At 33.3% G+C, this 18,877-nt stretch overlaps 1 protein-coding gene and 1 non-coding gene across 4 annotated transcripts in view; both read right to left on the bottom strand.

The window, feature by feature from the left end:
- FGF14 (fibroblast growth factor 14) overlaps positions 1-18,877 on the bottom strand; it is an 861,172-nt gene that overhangs the window by 226,408 nt on the left and 615,887 nt on the right. The gene's annotated exons all lie outside the window — the stretch shown is intronic.
- MIR7338 (microRNA mir-7338) lies at positions 15,060-15,125 on the bottom strand. Its single transcript, NR_127557.1, has one exon. It is a non-coding gene; the product is annotated as a microRNA mir-7338 (primary transcript).

Raw genomic sequence — 18,877 nt, forward strand, 5'->3', positions numbered from 1 at the left:
ATCTATGATAGCCCTTTTTGGGGGGTGATACAGAATTGGAATCTGAAGGGATGTCCATCAACTGAGGAATGGCTGAACAAATTGTGGTATATGATTTTGATAGAATATTACTGTGTGTAAGAAATGATGAATGGATGGTTTCAGAAAAACCTAGGAAGACATGTGAACCAATGCAAAGGGAAGTAAGAAGAATCAGGAAAACGATGTAGATATTTACTGCAATTTTGTAATGAAATGAAATGTGACTTAACTACTATGATCAATACAATTCAAAGAACATATGATGAAAAATGTTATTCATTTAAAGAGATCTAATGAACTCTGGGTAGAGATTGAAATATGCTTTTTCTTTTTCTGTTTCTTTATTTTTTATATTTTGGAAACACAGTCAATATGGAAATATATATTTTATGACTTTACATGTATTATTGGTATCAGATTGCTTACCTTCTCAAGAGGAAGGGAGAGAATTTAAAATTGAATTATTTTAAATATGTTAAAATTAATTAATGAAAAATATACTTCAATTATATTGCCGAGATTCTTTCTTACTCTACAATTCTATGCATTAACCAATATGGTATAATTTCAGAGATTCCAGGAAGGTCTTTCTAAAAACACATCTCTCACGTCTATCATTACTTGAAGTTCTGTATGTAGAGAGATTGTGGATTCTGTCATATGCAATATAGTTTAAGTTCCTTCTTTCCATCATACCTCTTTCCTTTTTTTCCCTTTCCCTCTTACCCTTTCCTTTCTTTCTCCTCTCTTCTTTCACTTTTTTCTTTCCTTCCTTCTCCTTTTTTTCTTAGGATAGAGTTTCTGCATCTACCTCAATCATTACAGAATTCCCAAAATTCTCAACTGAATATCAATCAGAAACAATAACTACATGGGAATAATGCTTAGATATTTCTATCAAACTTATCAATGCATCAATGATTTTTAAAAATATTATATTTCTCCCCAAATCACATGAAGGTATATTTTAAAATAATCATTTTCTGAAATTTTGTGATCCATATCCAAGTTCTCTTTCTATCTCCTCATCCCCACTCTGAGGTAGTAGGTATACTTGTGCTATCACACATTACGTATTCCCATTTTTGTCATGTTGCGGAAGAAGACATATATGGCTTATACAAGAAAATTTCGTGGGAGAAATGTAGTGGAAAATATAGTGTTTCAATGTGCATTCAGACTCCAACGGTTTCTTTTATGGTGGCAGATAGCCTTTTTTGTCATGGGTCTCTTGGAGTTGTCTTGGATCTTTGCACTGTTGATAATAGTTAAGTCATTTATGACTGTTCACTGTATTACTGCTTTTCCTGTGAAACAATGTTCTCCTGGTTCTGCTCACATCACATAAGTTTTTCCAAGTTTTTTTAATGACAATCCTGTTCATCACTTCTTATGGTACCATAGTATTCCATTAAAATAATATACTGTGGCTTCTTTAGCCATTCCCTAATTGTTAGACATCCCTTCAGTTTCCAATTCTTTGTCATTGCTATTAATATCTTCATACAAGTAGATCCTTCCTCCCCCCTTTCTTAAACTTCTTTTGACAAAGATCTAGTAATGGTATTGTTGGACCAAAGTGTATCCAAAATCTTATGGACCTTTGCTCCAGATTTGAATCAGTCCATAGTTCCACATTGACAGTGGAATTTTTTTTTGTCCTTTTACCCAATCTAATAGGTTAGAAGATGGCACTTCAGAGTTGTTTTTAATTTTCATTTCTCCAATTAATGTGATTTTTAAAAATATACCTAAATATAATTTTAACATCTCTATCTTAGAACCTTCTGTTCATATTTTTGATCATTTATCAGTTGGGAAGTGGCATGTATTCTCATAAATTTGACTCATTTCTCTACATATATTAGAAATGAGGCCTTTGCCAAAATCACAATGAAAATTTTCCTTAATTTTTGGTTTCCTACTATTGGTTTTGTTTGTGTAGAACCTTTTTTTAATTTAATTTAGTCAAAGACATTTTGTACCTTGTAATCTTCTCTAAGTTGTATTTGGTCATAAATTTTTTCTCTTATCCATCAGTCTGATAGGTACACTATTTTGTGCTCTCCTGTTTATTGTATCACCTTTTATTTCTGAATCATGTATCCATTTTGACTTTATCTTAGTATATGACATGAGATGTCGGTCTATGCCTATTTTCTGCTAAGCTAACTTTCTTGACATTTTTTTCATCAAATAATGAATTTTTCTTTCAGAAGATTTGATCTTTGGATTTGTCAAAAAGTAGGTTAATATGATCATTTATTACTGCATGCTGAATACCTAATCTACTATATTTATTCTCTACTCTTTTTCTCAGCCAGAACAAAATTGTTTTGATGGCTGCAGTTTTATATTTTAAAAACTATTACAGCTAGGTCACCCTCTTTCATATTTTTTCATTAAATGACTTGATATTCTTGGCCTTCTGTTCTGCCAGATAAATTTTGTTAATTTTTCTAGCTCTATGAAATAATTTGGGTAGTTTGATTGGTATGGCATTGTAAATTAATTTAGGTAGAATTATAATTTTACTATATTGATTTGGCCTACCCATAAATAATTAATACTTTTCCAGATGCTTAGATCTGACTTTGAGTAAAAAGCATTTTGTAGATATGTTCATATAGTTTCTGAGTTTGACTTTTAGGCATTTTATATTGTCTACAGTTTTATAAATAGGAAATCTACTTCTATGTCTTGCTGTTGGACTTTCTTGGTAGCATAGAGAAATGCTGATGATTTATGTGGGTTTATTTTATGTCTTGTAACTTTGCTAAAGTTGTTAATCATTTCAATTAGTTTTTTGGTTAATTATCTAGGAGTCTTTAAGTATACCCTCATATCACCAGCAAAAAGTGATAGCTTTATTTCCTCATTGCCTATTGTAATTCTTTCAATTTCTTCTTCTCTTATTGCTAGTTATCATTTCTAGCACAATACTCAATAGTAATGGTGATAAAGGGAAATCAATTATTAATGAGAATTTTTGCAGCATTTTAAGGTTTTCAAATGTAAGTGTTATGTAAGTGTTAACTATGTGTAGAAAAAATTCTTGAGTGATTTAGGAATGAAGATCACTGGGGAAGTGAAAAGATGCCACATAGGAAGCATGTTGGGACTGGCTAAAGAAATTCTATCTTTCCCTGTGAACTTTATATAAAATATTTGGAAACAGAAAGAGAATCAGGGAAGCCACCGAGAACTCTTTGCATGGAGGGAGGAGATGAGTTTTCTTGTTCTACTTAACTTCTTGAGTAGGAGAAGACACTGTGAACCTCAAAAGACAAAAGATTTTGCATTCTTCATTGCCATACTAGTAGGGCTCCTGGAATAGATGAAGACAATGTCTCCATTGGGAATCAAAAACAAGGTAGAAAGAAACATTTAAGAAAAGCAGCATGGAGGATTCTACAAAGAAGCTAATTACCCCATGCCTAATGGGATAACTTCATGAGCACCATAAAAGAGGGGGAAAGGACTCCTAATAAAGAGGAGTTGTGAATTGTCATTTTATCATGTGTGCTTTTCAAGCTTAATACTTCCATGAAATCTGTATGCAATGATTAGCGATTGTGAAATGATTTGGGGGGTGGGGGGAGTCTATTATGAAAACTGTCCTTACTGTATCACTTTATTCAATGCTCCTTTTACATATGCTGATTAAGCCTGGATAACTAAATGCTTTCAAATGATAATCACAGAGTGAAGCACACTTCTGATCAATTCAATGATTCAAGAAAATTTCAAATGATACATGCTAAAAAATGTTTATCTACCTCCAAAGAAAAATATGATGAACTTTGAAGGCAGAGTCCATCCTATACCAACAGGAAGATGCTCCTAGCCTTTAGGCACCCAGAAGGGATAAATATTAGCCAAGCTGTAAGAGTCTGATTTTTCAATGGAATAGGAGTCAGGAAGTAGAGAAGACACTGGAACTTGTGCTAAAATACTTTACTTCAATATGTTATTGTAAATTAGTTTATTAGTTCATTTCCTGAATACAAAGGAAATAGTTTTAATATGGGGACAAGGTGAAAACAAAATGAGGAAAGACACAAGGCACTCATAAAGAAGGGTACCACAGTGGGCAGTATGAAATAAAGGAACAGAATTGTGCCAATACTAGCTTCAACTATATTACTGTTTTATAATATATAGCTTGATAATTTACATCTAAGCTATAGGCTCATTTCTTTGTATATATTAAAGTCCTATGTAAATTAAAATAATTTATCTTTCAAATTATATAATATTTATAGAATATTTAGCACAGTGTCTGGTATATCAGGTGCTCAATAAATGCTTATTTCTTCCTTCTTCCTTTGATCTATTTATTCCTTCATAGGAGTATATCTTACTAGAACTAGAGATGTCAACTTTCACAACAAAATTCTAGGAAGGAAGCTTAGTGTAACTGAAAGGGATACTGCATCTAAAGTCAAAGGATATGGATCCAAATCCTTGTCCTGCTACTTATCACCAGTGGGAACCTAGACAAGTCATGTAAAAATAAAACTGGATGACTTCATTTAAAAATATATATGTGCATGTGTCTATCTGATAATAAGTAAAAATAATTTTAGCATTTATTTTTGAAGATAATTCTGAGTTCCAAGTTATATGCTCCTTTTCTCCCTTTCCTCTCCCATTTGAAAAATCAAGTAATTTAATAAAGTGTGCAATCATGCAAAAATATTTCCATATTAGCCAAGTCGTGAAAGAAAACACAGATCCAAAACAAAGCAAGAAAAAGAAGTTTTTATTCCAGACTCCATGAGTCCTTTCTGAGGTGGGTAGCATCTTTCATCATAAGTCCTTCAGAATTATCCTGGATCATTGTATTGCTGAGATTAGCTAAGGCTTTGAAAATTTATCTTTGACTGACTTCTAAAGTACCTCATAGTTATACATTTGTGAGACTAACTATATAAAATATTTATTCTCCTAGTTTTGGTTCTCAGGACAAGCTACTTTGTTTCCTCTGTGAATATACAGGAATATAATTCTAAATATAATCTATTGTTAGCATGAGGAACAATTAGACATCAAATTTTGATGGAAATAAGTAGGTTTTTTCTTTAAAGAGTAATTTCTGATCATTTTATATCACAGATTGCTTTGGGATCTGGTAAAGACTTAGATAATGTTTTGAACTTAATAAAATACTGTCCTGAAGGGTTAGTAGTATCTTTCTGTTGGTATAGGATGAACTCTGCCCTAAGAATTCATCAAGAATCTCTCTACAGGTGGATAGCATTTTTCAACATGGGTCCTTTGAAGGTCTTGGATCACTGTATTGATCAGAGTATGCTTCATTCTGTGATTCTTGTTTTTAACATGTAATTGGAAATATACATATATATTTAAATTAAGTCATCCAATGTATTTTACAAAGGATCAGAAGTTAAATGATTTGTCTGGGTTTCCATTGTAATAAGTAGCAGAAGTAGGACTTGAATTCAGATCCTATAACTCTAGATGCAGTATCCCTTTAAATTGTACTCGACTTCCTTCCTAGAATTTTGTTGTGAAAGTTGAAATCTCTAATTCTAGTCAGATATACTACTATGAAGGGTGAAATAGATAAAAGGGAAAAAGGAATAAATCAGCATTTATTGAGCTCCTTTTCTACAGGCACTATGCCAAAAACGTTATGTGATTTTAAAGATAAATTATTTGAAATTCGAATAAAATGAATTTGAATTAGCATGTATGAAACTAACATTTTACCTATCTTTCCTAGGTTTCTCGTCATAATAGATGCCAGTTTCTACACTATGTGATATGGAAATTAGGAGGAAATGTGCTTTTATTGCTATTTGTCTGGCCCTCTTCAGAGAAAATGAGATTTTTTTTAAAATGAGGCTATCCCATGAAGTGTAAAAACTTAAATAAAGGAGAAAAATTTAAATGCTTCAAACCTCAGAAAGGGTAGCACAAAATAGGTAACAGCTGCAACAATGTTCTCCTCCAATAAGTCTCAAACTTGGGAAAAATATTTCCTTATTATTATGCCTGTCCACACAATAGCCAATCACATCCTGAGCTCTAAGCATCCACATAGAGTGAACTTTGACCATCAATCAACAAGGATGGCGGTAAGTAAATGTATGAACCAAGTGACTTGCTTGGCAACCTCCCCTAGATCTCATTCTGTGCTTCCTGCTTACATTCTCTTCTCTGCAATCTGGGAATGTTTGGGAGTTTTTCAGATATGGGCTTTCTTGCTCTAGGTCTGGCTCTCAGTTTCCTATCCCCTTCCAAAAATGACTCCTTTCTACCACCTGGAAATTTAATTCATTTTGTCATCCCTTCTCTCTTGTTCATATCCCCCAGAAAATAATTCTCAGGATTCAGCAGTCTTCCTAAAAGTGATAAATAGCTCTAGACTTATTTCCCATGTACTGCTGAAAATATCTTCTAATTTCTGCTTTCAGAGATTGGAATGGAAGAGTAAGAATGGAGTAAGAATAAGGTAGAACAGAATCCCAGGTAGGTATGGAGTAAGGTTATCAGTGTATGGGAAGGGATTCCAAAAGTAATGAAGTTCTCTCAGTGGGTCAACTTTACCTCCCAGGATGAAAGAAGTGAATATATAGGGTAAGAGCTATGATTTAGATTATTTGATGTTTATTTGGAAGAGAAAACAGAGTAGCAAAGAATGCAAATCATATGAAAAGGACTTGTATGAAGAATAATTCATTCTTTTGTTGTTACTGTATTCTTGACTAGAAATTTGGAAAAACATGTTTATCACATTATGCACCAATATTTTCTATAAAGACTCATGAGAAGTCTATGAATGGTTAAGAAAGAACTTTAGGAATGTAACAGTTAAAATTTTAGGAAACCGAGGCAAGATAGAAATTAGTTTTATGAGGTTTAATAAAGATTAAGGATTAAAGAAAATACAGGATAAGAAAGCACATGACTAGGCCAGAGAGAGGCCTAGACACAACCTCACCTACATTATGAAAAGAGCCACGTCTGCTTGCAAGCGGAAAACAGGGAAGAAAAGAGACACACAAGCCTTTGCAATCAGGTTAAATACCCCATCTCCTTCTTGGCCCAGGTGAGGTTACAAAGCATTCTGGGGAAGTGGAGCAAGGGCTTCTGGGGATTGAAGTCCAGTGTTCAAATCCATTTTTACAGGAACAAGGGAAAATTCTCCTCATTTATATTGTTTATCACAGCACACATGTTATTGGGTAATTAATGTATGCATAATAAATGCTAACTAGCATCAAAACTTTCTTATCCTGTTGTGTTTTTAATAGCAGAGATGAAGTTTTTGAGGCTATTAATCACATAGGCCATTGAATATTTGAATGGAAAGGATAAAACTCAGCAATGCCCCCAATGCTACCGGAGAATCAGCAGCAGCTTGAGGGAAAACGGGACATAGAGTGAAGTGACCGTAATAATTCTTATTTACATAGCTCTTTAAAATTTACAGGGTGCCTTCTTTATCATCACTAATCCCAGTAAGGTTTCTATGTTTCACAAAAATTGATTTAGCTCAAGGCCAGTCTACTTTGTTTTCCCATGAATATTCAGAAGCAAAACTCTAAATATAATCTATTGTTGGCATGAAGAACAATGATTGGACACAAAAGTTTGACAAAAGAAGTAGGATTTCTCTATAAAGAGAAGTACTGGATCATTTTTGTATCGTGGACTTTTCTGGAGTCTGGTAAAGTTTATGCACCCCTTAAGTGCATAAAATACATAAATTTTCAAGGGAAGCCAATTATTTTGAAATGCAGTTATCAATTTTTTTAATCAAGTTTTACATGCATCTTTTCCTGGCATCTGTCTGCTCCCGACTGATCTCTCTTATATTGAAACTTCTGGCACACAAAAAGATTTCAACACAATTTAGTTTTTGGTTATATAATATTTTTTATGGTTTCATATATGCAGTGATGTGCTGGAGTTGGCTCATATCAGCTCATGAGAGATGATAATTAAATTTTCATTGTGAACATTTAAACCTTGTAAATCAGCAAATGCTGTAAGTCAGAACTTGATGTATTGTTTTGTTGATTTCTAGAATTTAAAAGATTAGGGAGAAAAAAATAATAATGAAAATTATCATGTATTTTCCCCCAGAGAGCAAGTTGTTAACCATTTACCAGCCCAATGATGCATATGCCTCATGTATCCAGCTTCATAGGGACAGGGATAAAATCCCTTTATTCTATATCCCACAGCATTAGCATAGTGTTGGAATTACAGTGGATATTCAGTAAATATTTGTTGTTTAATTCATTAACCTTATCTGAGGCATTCCTTGGCATAATTCTGACTTCCTATCTCTAGGTCCCATGCTTGGGAAATGTCACATTCTGGGGACACTCATTTTACTACTCTTCCAAACATGATAAAAAACATATTTTCTTTTAGAATATGTTTATTTTAACATTTTTGTTGACTTCTATTGACTCTACATTATAGCATTGATTCCATATATTTTAATGATATTGACTCATTTAGTTCTTAAAAAGGAGATCTTATTTGAAGACTTTTTAAATAATAAAAAGCTAACTGCAGATTTCTGGGACTGGGCCTGTAGAAAACATCAGTTTCTTAACTAGCACCAAAACGAGAGCTTTGTAGATAGAGAGTAATGCATAAATAAGTATGCACATTAGTAGGAAAATCTCATTCCAAATGAAGGGGTGATAATAATTTTCATTCTTATTTTCATGTTATCTATCATAACAGATATCTTATGAGAGACCATAAGAAAAAACCTTAACATGCAACACTTCATAGACCTTTAAACATAGCCAAATACAAAATACATTCTTTCCATAATAGCGTTTGGATGATCTTTAGCTAAAAGCAGGTAAAAGACAAGAAGGTAAGAAAATGTTGGTGATGCAAATTATTCTACATATTCATATAGCATCAAAGCTTTTTGATAATCTACTATTTGTTTTGGATTTATAACATAAATAGCTACATTTCAAAATGGAAAATATTCCTACAAAATATCAGATTGAGACAAAAATAATATTATAATCAGAAGAGAAAGAGTTGCAGATGCCAAAACTTTTCATTTAAATGAAACAAAAAGGCCATCTTTCAAGTGACCTTGGAAATGTTTTAGAATCATTATGTCTCCGGCTATTCAAATAGATAAATTATTCAACTATTTTTTTCTATATTCAACACCAGGGACTTGGTTTAAATTTCTATTTTTGGATTTGTTACACCAAAGATTAAGTATAGTTCTTCACCTTTAACACCAGTTCTTCTATGGAGGCTTTCTCCAGAGTTCTTTATGAACTGTTAAACTGTCCAAGACTAATTCTCAGGAGGTAGCTTTATTTTTTGGAAAGTGTGTTAATTACTCTTTGAAAAAAAACCCTACTGAATCTGTATTTTAGATGTTTTTAGTCCTTTCCATTAACTTCAATAACAGTTCCATCACAAGTGTTTTTTTTTACCTCCCCTAAAATTTCCCCATCTCCCTTTTATCTCATCCTATCCAGTCACTCAAGGTGAGTTATCCTCAGGACAATAGCTTGTGTTCAGATGCTATTCAAAATAGTGTTTTCTCAAATTAGGTACAGAATAAATTTTTTAAATGAAACATTCCAAAGCCAATTGAAAGAGGGTACAAAATGCAAATATCATGAATGAATGAGTAAATGAGTTTAATGACTTTAATTGAGTACTAATTGCTGGAAACAGAAATACAAAAATTAGCTGTCCCTCGACTTCTAACAGAGTCCCTTCTTGGAGGATGCAAAATATGTAAGGGAGCGGTGGCCACGGGAGGATGTTTTGAGTGAACAAGTTGCTGAAATCATAAGGAGCCATTAAGGTGTCAAACTTAACTCCTATATGCTGATGTTATGCCAATATTTGTTTGATTACACTGCTCACAGTAAAAAGTTGAAGGAGAGGGATGCAGGAAGGATAATCAAGTGGTGTAGCAGGGCAAATGGCAAGGTGATGGTAGCAGAGAACTGGAAACTGGAAGGATGCTCATCAATTGGGAAATGGCTGAACAAATCAAGACACATGATTACAATGAAATAATACAAACAAAATCATCACACACACAAAAAAGCAGGAAGATTTATATGAAGTGATGCAAAGTGAGCAAAATAAAAAGAACATTGTACACTGTACCTGCAATAAAGTATGATAAGCAACTATGAATGACTTAGCAGCAATTATCAGCAATGCAAAAATGCAGGACAAATCCAACGGGCTCTTGGCAAAAAAGACTATCCACTGCTTTAGAAGGAACTGAAGGAAGTCTGAATGCAGATTAAAATATGCCATTTTTTATTTCTTCTGGGAATTTTGGTCTAGAGTAAGCAATATCTTTCTTTCAGAACATGATAAAGAAAATGTATTGCATAATAACACATATACAACCTATAGCATATTCCGGCTATCTTGGAGCAAGGGAGAATTGGGAGGGAGGAGAGAACATGGATCTCAAAATGTCAAAAAAATTACTGAAAATTGTACTGATGTAATCTGGAAAAAAATAAATGGCAAGAAAAATATGAAGAAGACAAGAGTGAATGATTGGCTAAGATGTGAAAGATAATCTGGGGTCTAGGGCTGGTTAGATAATAAGTGTTTTCATACAGTCTATCCTGGAGTAAGAATATCACAGCCAGAAGGTTAATGGTTGCAAAGCAAAGCTGAATGGATCAAGTTTCCCAGGAATCTTAGAAGATCTGATGACTTGGAGTAAACAGTAGCCAGGCAGATGGCAGGGAGATGAGAAGATAATTCAAGGGTTTAAAATTTTTAAAATTTGAATTTAAAATTTAAAATTAAAAAATTTAATATTAAAAAAAATTTTAAAAATTCAACTAAGCATGCCACTTAGTTGAAAACACAGTCAGACTCTCCATGATGAACAATAAGCAACAACTCGAGCTTTATATTAAACTCTATAACTATCAAATGGGAGGAGAAAAGTGGAAGAAAGGGTTAAGTATATGAGAATTAGTTCAGAGTCTGGGAGTTTTCCATAGCAAATGTATAGGCAACTCTCCACTTCTAATATACTATATTCAAAATAATGATTGACAATAATGAGGATGACTAGAAATTAATTAGTATACACATTATATGCCATTTTTCATTCCATTTTGTAGATGAGGAAACTGACAATTTCACTGGAAAAGTGACTTGCACTCTGACACATACCTAGTGAGTATCTAAGGCTGGATTTGAATCTAGGTCTTCTTGTCTCCAAGTCCAGCATTCTACCCACCCTGCCACTTAGCTGCTCACATTCATGTAGTAGAGTTACCCTAGAGTTGGATCAGGTGCTGTATCACAAAGTGACCTGGAGTAAGAATTCTGGAGTTCAGGTCTTTTTACACAGATATGTATGTGTGTATAATTTTGTACCATTTATTCAAATTCTCTAACCTGAAATTTCCTTATCTGTAAAATGAGTTTAACACCTGCTATCTGGTGAATGTGAGAAAAAATGAGGCAATATATGTAGAAATATATACCTAGAAATATATAGATATATAGATTACATTGAATAGGGTTTTCCTTCATGATAAAGTATGTTCAAATAGGAAAAACATAAATTAGTCCTTTAGTTATAAAACTGAGTAGGTCATTTTTCTGTTATTGTCCTCAAATCTTTCAGCAATGCTCATATTTTTATTCTGCCGTTCTCTGATACATTTTTATACTAAGGAAATGTTAAGTATTATTGCTCTCATGATGCATTTTCTTATAACATGCTTATGATTCAAATTTATCTTTTTTTTTCTTTTCAGGGCTTCATAGAATATACTTCAATTCATCACCCTCTCTCCCACACTTCAAGAGTCATGCAAATCATATTCAAAAATACTCCGGTATTTCAAGTTGTCACAGTGCAAATTCATTCACTCCAATCCAATAAACCTTTTATTAAGTACCTTTGATGTTCTATCATAGGATACATGGTGAGTATACCTGGGGCCACAAAACAAAATGCACACACATGCATGCATGCATGCACACACGTGCACACACACACACACACGCACACACACCCTCTTCCTTTCAAGGTTTACATTCTATTAGGGAGCAGGGACACATCATGTGAAAAGATAAATATTTATAAAATTAAAACTAAACATCTTTGCCAAAAGAAAGATAGGAAAGAAGATGCTAATACTCTTTTAGATAGATATCGAGAAGCAATGACACTCTATTCCCTTTCTGACAAAATGTGGGAAGAAGAGTGGGAAAAGAGAGAACCTCAATCACAGTACCTATGAGGGCATTAATACGTTATTTTCTTTTTACCCTTTGTTTCTATTTCCCCCATCTCTTCCTCTTTCTATTTCTATTTCTCTTCATCTCTCTCTTCCTTTATTTTCTTTTTCTGTCTCCTCCAGTTCTCTGCTGATTTTTTTCTATATGTATTTCTCTATACATCTGTCTGTTTTCTCTGTCTGTCTCTGTCTCTCATGTACACACACATACATATAAACCCAAATATGAATTTACATTGTAGAAAATTACAAAATATGAGAAGGGATCTCTGTAATTATCTACTCATCTAATTTACCCTTTATCTAAGACCTAAGTCTTCCTTATAACCAGTCTTTTTCAATCTTTATGAAATGTGGTATTATTTAGGATTTTAAAATTAATATAACTTCCAATATTTTAGGAAGAAAGATTATTTGACAAAAAAAGTAAATTAAAACTATAGAACTAATAGTGAAATAGCTTTGTATATTCAGAAGACATCTACAATGCCAATTAAGTGGCCTTCTTGATGACTTCCAATGACAAGGAACTCACTATCAAGATTGCCTGGAGTTCATTTCTTTTTGGTTCATATATATTGTGGAAAAGTATTAGTGTTTCTATAATTTTCCTTACCTTGAACCCTATTCTGCCTTATTGTATCTTCTAACAATTATTTGCTTTTCAAAACAAATCTAACCCTGTACTTCCCATGATGACTCAATATAGAGACAAAGTACCAATTACTGACCACCCTCACCTATCCCCCTGTCAGGACTGAGAAAAAATATAATTTTACCCCATATCCTGGGGTTTAAGTATGAATCAGAGAGGACCTGGGGTCAGTGGGGAGGTTAGCCAATATAAGGGCTCTGACCAAGCCTCAGGTTCTGATTTAATTAAAGCATACATATATATCCACACAAATAAATAATGATTATTATGCTGTGTAAGGCATTCAGAAGGCCTCAAGTTAAATAAGACAATTCTGGTTTAACTTTACTTTATTCTAATCCAAGGATAGCTATGAGACACAAATGGATTCAACAGTTTTTCCCAGGCCAGAAAGGAAATTTTCTTTGTATTTCCATTAGGATTACCACAGGATAATAGAGTCATAGACTAAGATATAGCCTATCTGCTAGAATAATATCATGCCAGGATAGGTAAAGCAGAATTTTTAACAGCCTACTGTAGTATTTGGTCCATTCTATTTTTCTTTACTGTTCCCAGATTCCACCAATATTAAATGCAAATAACTGATCAATCAATGAACTTGGGACACAATGGCCATGGTGGATTGACTCACTTAAACCAACAGTGCCTAACTCAAACAGAATAAGATAATTATCATTTATCATTGGCTTTAGTAGTATAATAATATAATAAAAGTAATGCAATATAATAAAATTAATGCAATAAAATTAATTTAATATGTATATATACATATGTGTATGTTTGTGTGCATGTGTGTGTATCCACATATATATCCATCCTACTACTAGAAAAAACAATGAAAAAATATCATCCATTTTTTGGATCTGTTTGCTATATTCCTCAGAATTTCATAGATGTTGAAATTAAAATAAATGTAGTTCCCAAGAAAATACAAATAAAAATAAGATAGCTGACAAAGCATTTTCTTTGTACATAGACATATGTACCCCTACATAGACCAGCTCCCCAAATCTAAACTATATTTGACATCAACTCTCTGATGGTTTTCTCAAGTTATTGAATTTCTTTGCCTTGATATCCCCTATAAATAAAAAATAAAATGAGGCTTGTCTGCTCCCACCAGTATTTCTGAGCATTAGTATTAACAGTGGAGAAATGCTTGGAACATAAAACAATGACAGAAAAATGTTCATGTAGCACTAGGTGAAATAACATGTCATCTTGAATCTATAAGTTATTTTTAAACTCTTAAGCTTGGCTCCATTCTAGGAACTTTTCTCATTGTCAGCCTATGTGAAAAGATGTTAGCAGGCAATTGTCTAGTAATAACAGCAATAATCAACATTTATAAAATGTGTTAGGTTATCATCACTTGATTCTCACAATAAATCTGTGAACTAGATAGTACAGGCATTTTCCTCTCTACTCTATAGATGAGAAAAAAAACAAAGTGAGGTTAAATAACTTGCATAACATTACATGGATACTAAGTGGCAGAGGGAGAACTGGAATTCAATTTAAAATTTTAAATTTAAATATTTTTCCATTATAATATACTATACCTGGTCTAATAATATTTAAGAGAATAATCACCCTTTCAAATGAAATTTAGTGATAAACAAATAAAAACACAGGTAATACATGAACCAAGTCATATGAAACATGGAGTCCATTAATTAATCTTGACTTAAAACTAACCTTTTTCAAATATTTATAGAATTACACTAAATTTCTTAGTAAACAAAACTGCCCATATTGTTGCAAACAGCATTTTAAACAAAGGAAACATTCATTAAAACCATAAAATTGACAATAAAATAAATATTTTTTTAAATTGTAAACAGAATATTTGTAAATAATGGCCCACCTATAACTCTGGGGAGGAAATCAAAAATTAAAGAGTGATCAGGAGCAACCAGACATCTTTCCTTTAAGTTTGCTGAAAATGCAAGGAGGTTGAAACAAAAGAAAACTGTTACATCAATATCCTCTGTAGGAATTTGGTTCTGATGAAACTTCAAAAATATTTGCACAAAATAAAATATATAGGGAACAGACTACTCACCTTCTCTTTTCCCGATAATGTCACTGGCTAGCTGAACTATCAGTCAGCACTGGACAAACCAGCTAAAGTTTTAATTAATTGTCATACTGTAGCTAGCTGCCCTGAAACTGACTGACAGCTCGGTGACAGGTCATACAGGAATCCTGCAGGATACCAGGCACAAGAAGATGGTCCTAAGCATCAACCTTGGGAGGAAAATGCCCATGACATTTTTAGAAACACCAGATACAAATGAATAATCAGGCTGCCTCAGTTTCTCTCATCCTACCAGAGAATTAACTATGGAAGGTAAAAAGTGTCAAAAGGAGCAACATCTAAAGAGTCTCAATGTAGTTTCAGCCCATGTGGATATCTCATTTACCCATTTGCAAAAGGTTTTTATTTTTTTATTTAACTCAACAAATATAATTAACAGGTATGTATTATGCTTCACAAACGTAACAAAAAAGTGTCCCTGTATTCAAGGAGCTTGTCTTTGTTTTCAAAAAGGACCAGTTACATCAAAGGATGATGTCTTGATTCATATGTGAATTGAAGTGAGGCAGACACAAAGTCATCATTCTCTCTTCCAGAGACATCCAAGTCCAGTAATAAGACAAAAATCACTATGATTGGTGATGGCCCAGGATGCAGAAGATAACTTTGGCATCTTCAACATCTGACCAAGCTCTTAGTGCTCACAGCACCTGTGTTAGCCACCTTGATGACCATTGGAACACATTGTTCTCATCTGCCCATTCCATTTGGGGAAGTTTTCAAGTGCTTGAAGTAGGCATAAAATCTACCATAAATATCTAGTAAATATGCTTAAAATCTAGTAAATTTGCAACTAATTGACACAGTGAATAAAGCAATATACCTAGAGTGAGAAAGACATGAATTTAAAGCTAAACTCTGAAACTTGCTAGCAGTATGACCTTGAGTAAGCCACTTGACTTCTGTTTGTTTCAATTTCCTCAACTATAAAATGAAAATGATATTGTGAGGATTAAATTATAGATTTATTAAGTGATTTAGCATAATATTTGACATATAGTAGGCATCATGTAAATGCTAGCTTTCCCCCCCTATTTTTGCTGGTCCTTTCTACTTCTTTCCATCATATCTGTCTTGAGATAGTTCCCCTTTGCCCCATTCCCTTCCTTCTTTCCTTCTGTTACCTTTTATATTAAGATGTTGAATGGTTCAAGTTGGAAGGTTTTTTTTTTACATTTCCTAAAATTCACATCTGGTTGATGTGAATTGAATTATTCTGAGAAAATGTGACTGCTCTAATACATTTTTCCTCTTAAGTATTACACTAAAATTATGTATGTAGGGGCAGTTAGGTGGCTCAGGAATAGGGAACTAGTCCTAGAGACAGGAAGTCCTAGATTTGTCCACCAAAAAAACAAAACAGTTTTTCATCATGAGGTTATCTTTTTGAAAACAGTAGTCATCTAACTTTCTGATTAACAGATGATGTCACCCTTCAGTGGCCCTAGGTAAGTCACTTAACCCCAATTACCTGCTCTTCTGACTTGGAACTGATATTTAGTATTGATTCTAAGACATAAGGTAATAGTTTAAAATTATGTATGTGTAAAGTTCTTATTAGGTATAATGATTTTGGTGGGAAAATAAGTTTTTTTTTTAAAATTACATTAAATATTTAATGACTTCAGCCACTCCAGTTTTATTCCAAAGGCATTCCAATCTAGCACTAATGGGTTCTACCAATATATTTCATTCAACTAATTATTGCCTGGACAAATTAATTTGGAAAATGCTAATGTGAGATGGTCAGATATCAGCAGTGAGATTAGCCCATGAGTGGTTGCTGTACATTCAGCCTAGATGAGATATGGAAATCAGTCTCCAAAGCAAAACAAAATAAAGCCAAGGAGGAAAGAGTAGAATTGGAGAAACAAAAAGATTGAATCAAAATGGGCTTTTCTCGAGGAATTGAGAAAAAGCCAAATTTCATTGTTGTAAATCCAGTAGCCAAGTATCTGAGCTGTTTCTATGGGGTTAGCATACTACTAAAGATAAATGAAGATCAAGAATAAAACATGGAATTATAGTGATGACAATAATGGTAATAGACATGTGGAAAGAAGTTCCTCATATGTCCTTGGATTTTCTCTTAAAGAAAAGAGGTACATCCTCCTTAGGTAACAACATAATTGACATGAAAGTGGAAAGCAGAACAGTTGGATTATGGGCAAGGTGAAGGAGAGTTTTCATTTGACGTAAAAATTGCTGAAAAGAAGCAATGATGTTCAAAAGTGGAATCTATCTTTTTTATTTTAAAATGAATGGACAGGAACACATAGCATTTCAAACTAATGCAGCCGGGGGGAAATTATGCTGCAAACATGTATCCCTATTTCTATAGAGGCAAAAAAAGGACATAAATAATGAAAGTAATACTAACTCTAGCTTGATTTGTTGATGTAAAAATTGCAAAGGGGACAATATTGTGCTATGAGTTTTTGTCCCACATGAATATACAACAACTAACTATATGTAAGAGAAATATTTCTATCCATTTATGAGAATTTTGAGCCACAGGGGATAGTTCTAATATTGAAAACTATATCAATTCAGCAAACAAAGGAGAGATAGAGTAAACCTTGGCTCATTAATACCAAGTATTCAAAACTTCAGCAACTTTTGTGACCTTTATTTTGTTTTCATTTGGCAAAAGGGGAGAGAAGGGGAGGAAAAAGTAGAAAGGAAGGAAGAGAGAGACAGATACAGAAAAAGATAGAGCAACATTATGAGAAAAAAGTGGGGGAAGAAGAGGATGGGAGGGAGACAAAGAGAGAGGAAAAGAGACAAAGAAAGACAGAGAAAGAAAGAAGAAAGAGGAAGAGGAGGAGGAGTTGGAGGAAGAAGAAGCCTTAATTTTTAGGTTGAATTAATATTGTACAGCTGCAAAATTTAATTTTTAGTTTTGCAAGTATCATGCATCTACCTGTCATTCCATTCTTTTTTGCAGGTATAATGAAAATAATAATAATAATAATAATAATATTGGCAAAAATGCATAGAGGGCTTCAAAATTTATAAAATGATTCACTTTCAGTATTGACAGGTGGTGGGACAGTGGATGCTATACCAGAGTCAGGGGAACCTGATTTCAAATTCAGTCTCAGACACTTCTTAACTCTGTAATCTTAGGCAAATCAGTTAATCTTCCTTTGCCTATGTTTTCCTCAGCTGTAAATACTACTAGAATAACAACCTTCCAGGGTTGTTCTGAGGACCTCAAATGTTCGAGCATTTAAAATGTTAGAAATCACCGTCTCTTGTTCTCCACTGTCTTTGAATTACATAGTTCAGATATTAATGTCTTCATTGTACTGATGAGGAAATTGAAGAATTAATGACAGAGCTATAACTGGGAATTTTTTGTGTCTAGGAAAAGAACAATGCAAGGCAAGTGACAGGAATTGTGACCTTATTTATGGGTGATACTGGAGGGAAGAGATGCTCTGAGATGTGGGCAGGAAAGGGAAGGGTTAGTGTAGAATAGGAAGTTCCAGTATTATATTATATAATTATATATATGAAATTTATAATATATATCATGTACATAATGATATACTTATATTATTCCAGGAAAATATCTTGCTATTTAGCTATCTAATATCTTTGATAGATGAAATAAGTACATTATCTAAAGCAATACAGTGAGTGTCAGGTGCAAAATATGAAGCAAGGTTTCCCTTAACTCTGAATCCAATGTTATTTTCATTTAATATCATTTCCTCAAATTGCTCAAACTCCACTACTATTAAAAGTCTTCAAGTAATGGCGCAGGCCACATGGAAGGAGAGGGGGAAACTAGTTTGTCTTCCTGTGGATTTGTCCTCA

Source organism: Monodelphis domestica, chromosome 8, assembly GCF_027887165.1.
Source record: "Monodelphis domestica isolate mMonDom1 chromosome 8, mMonDom1.pri, whole genome shotgun sequence".
Lineage (NCBI taxonomy): Eukaryota > Metazoa > Chordata > Mammalia > Didelphimorphia > Didelphidae > Monodelphis > Monodelphis domestica.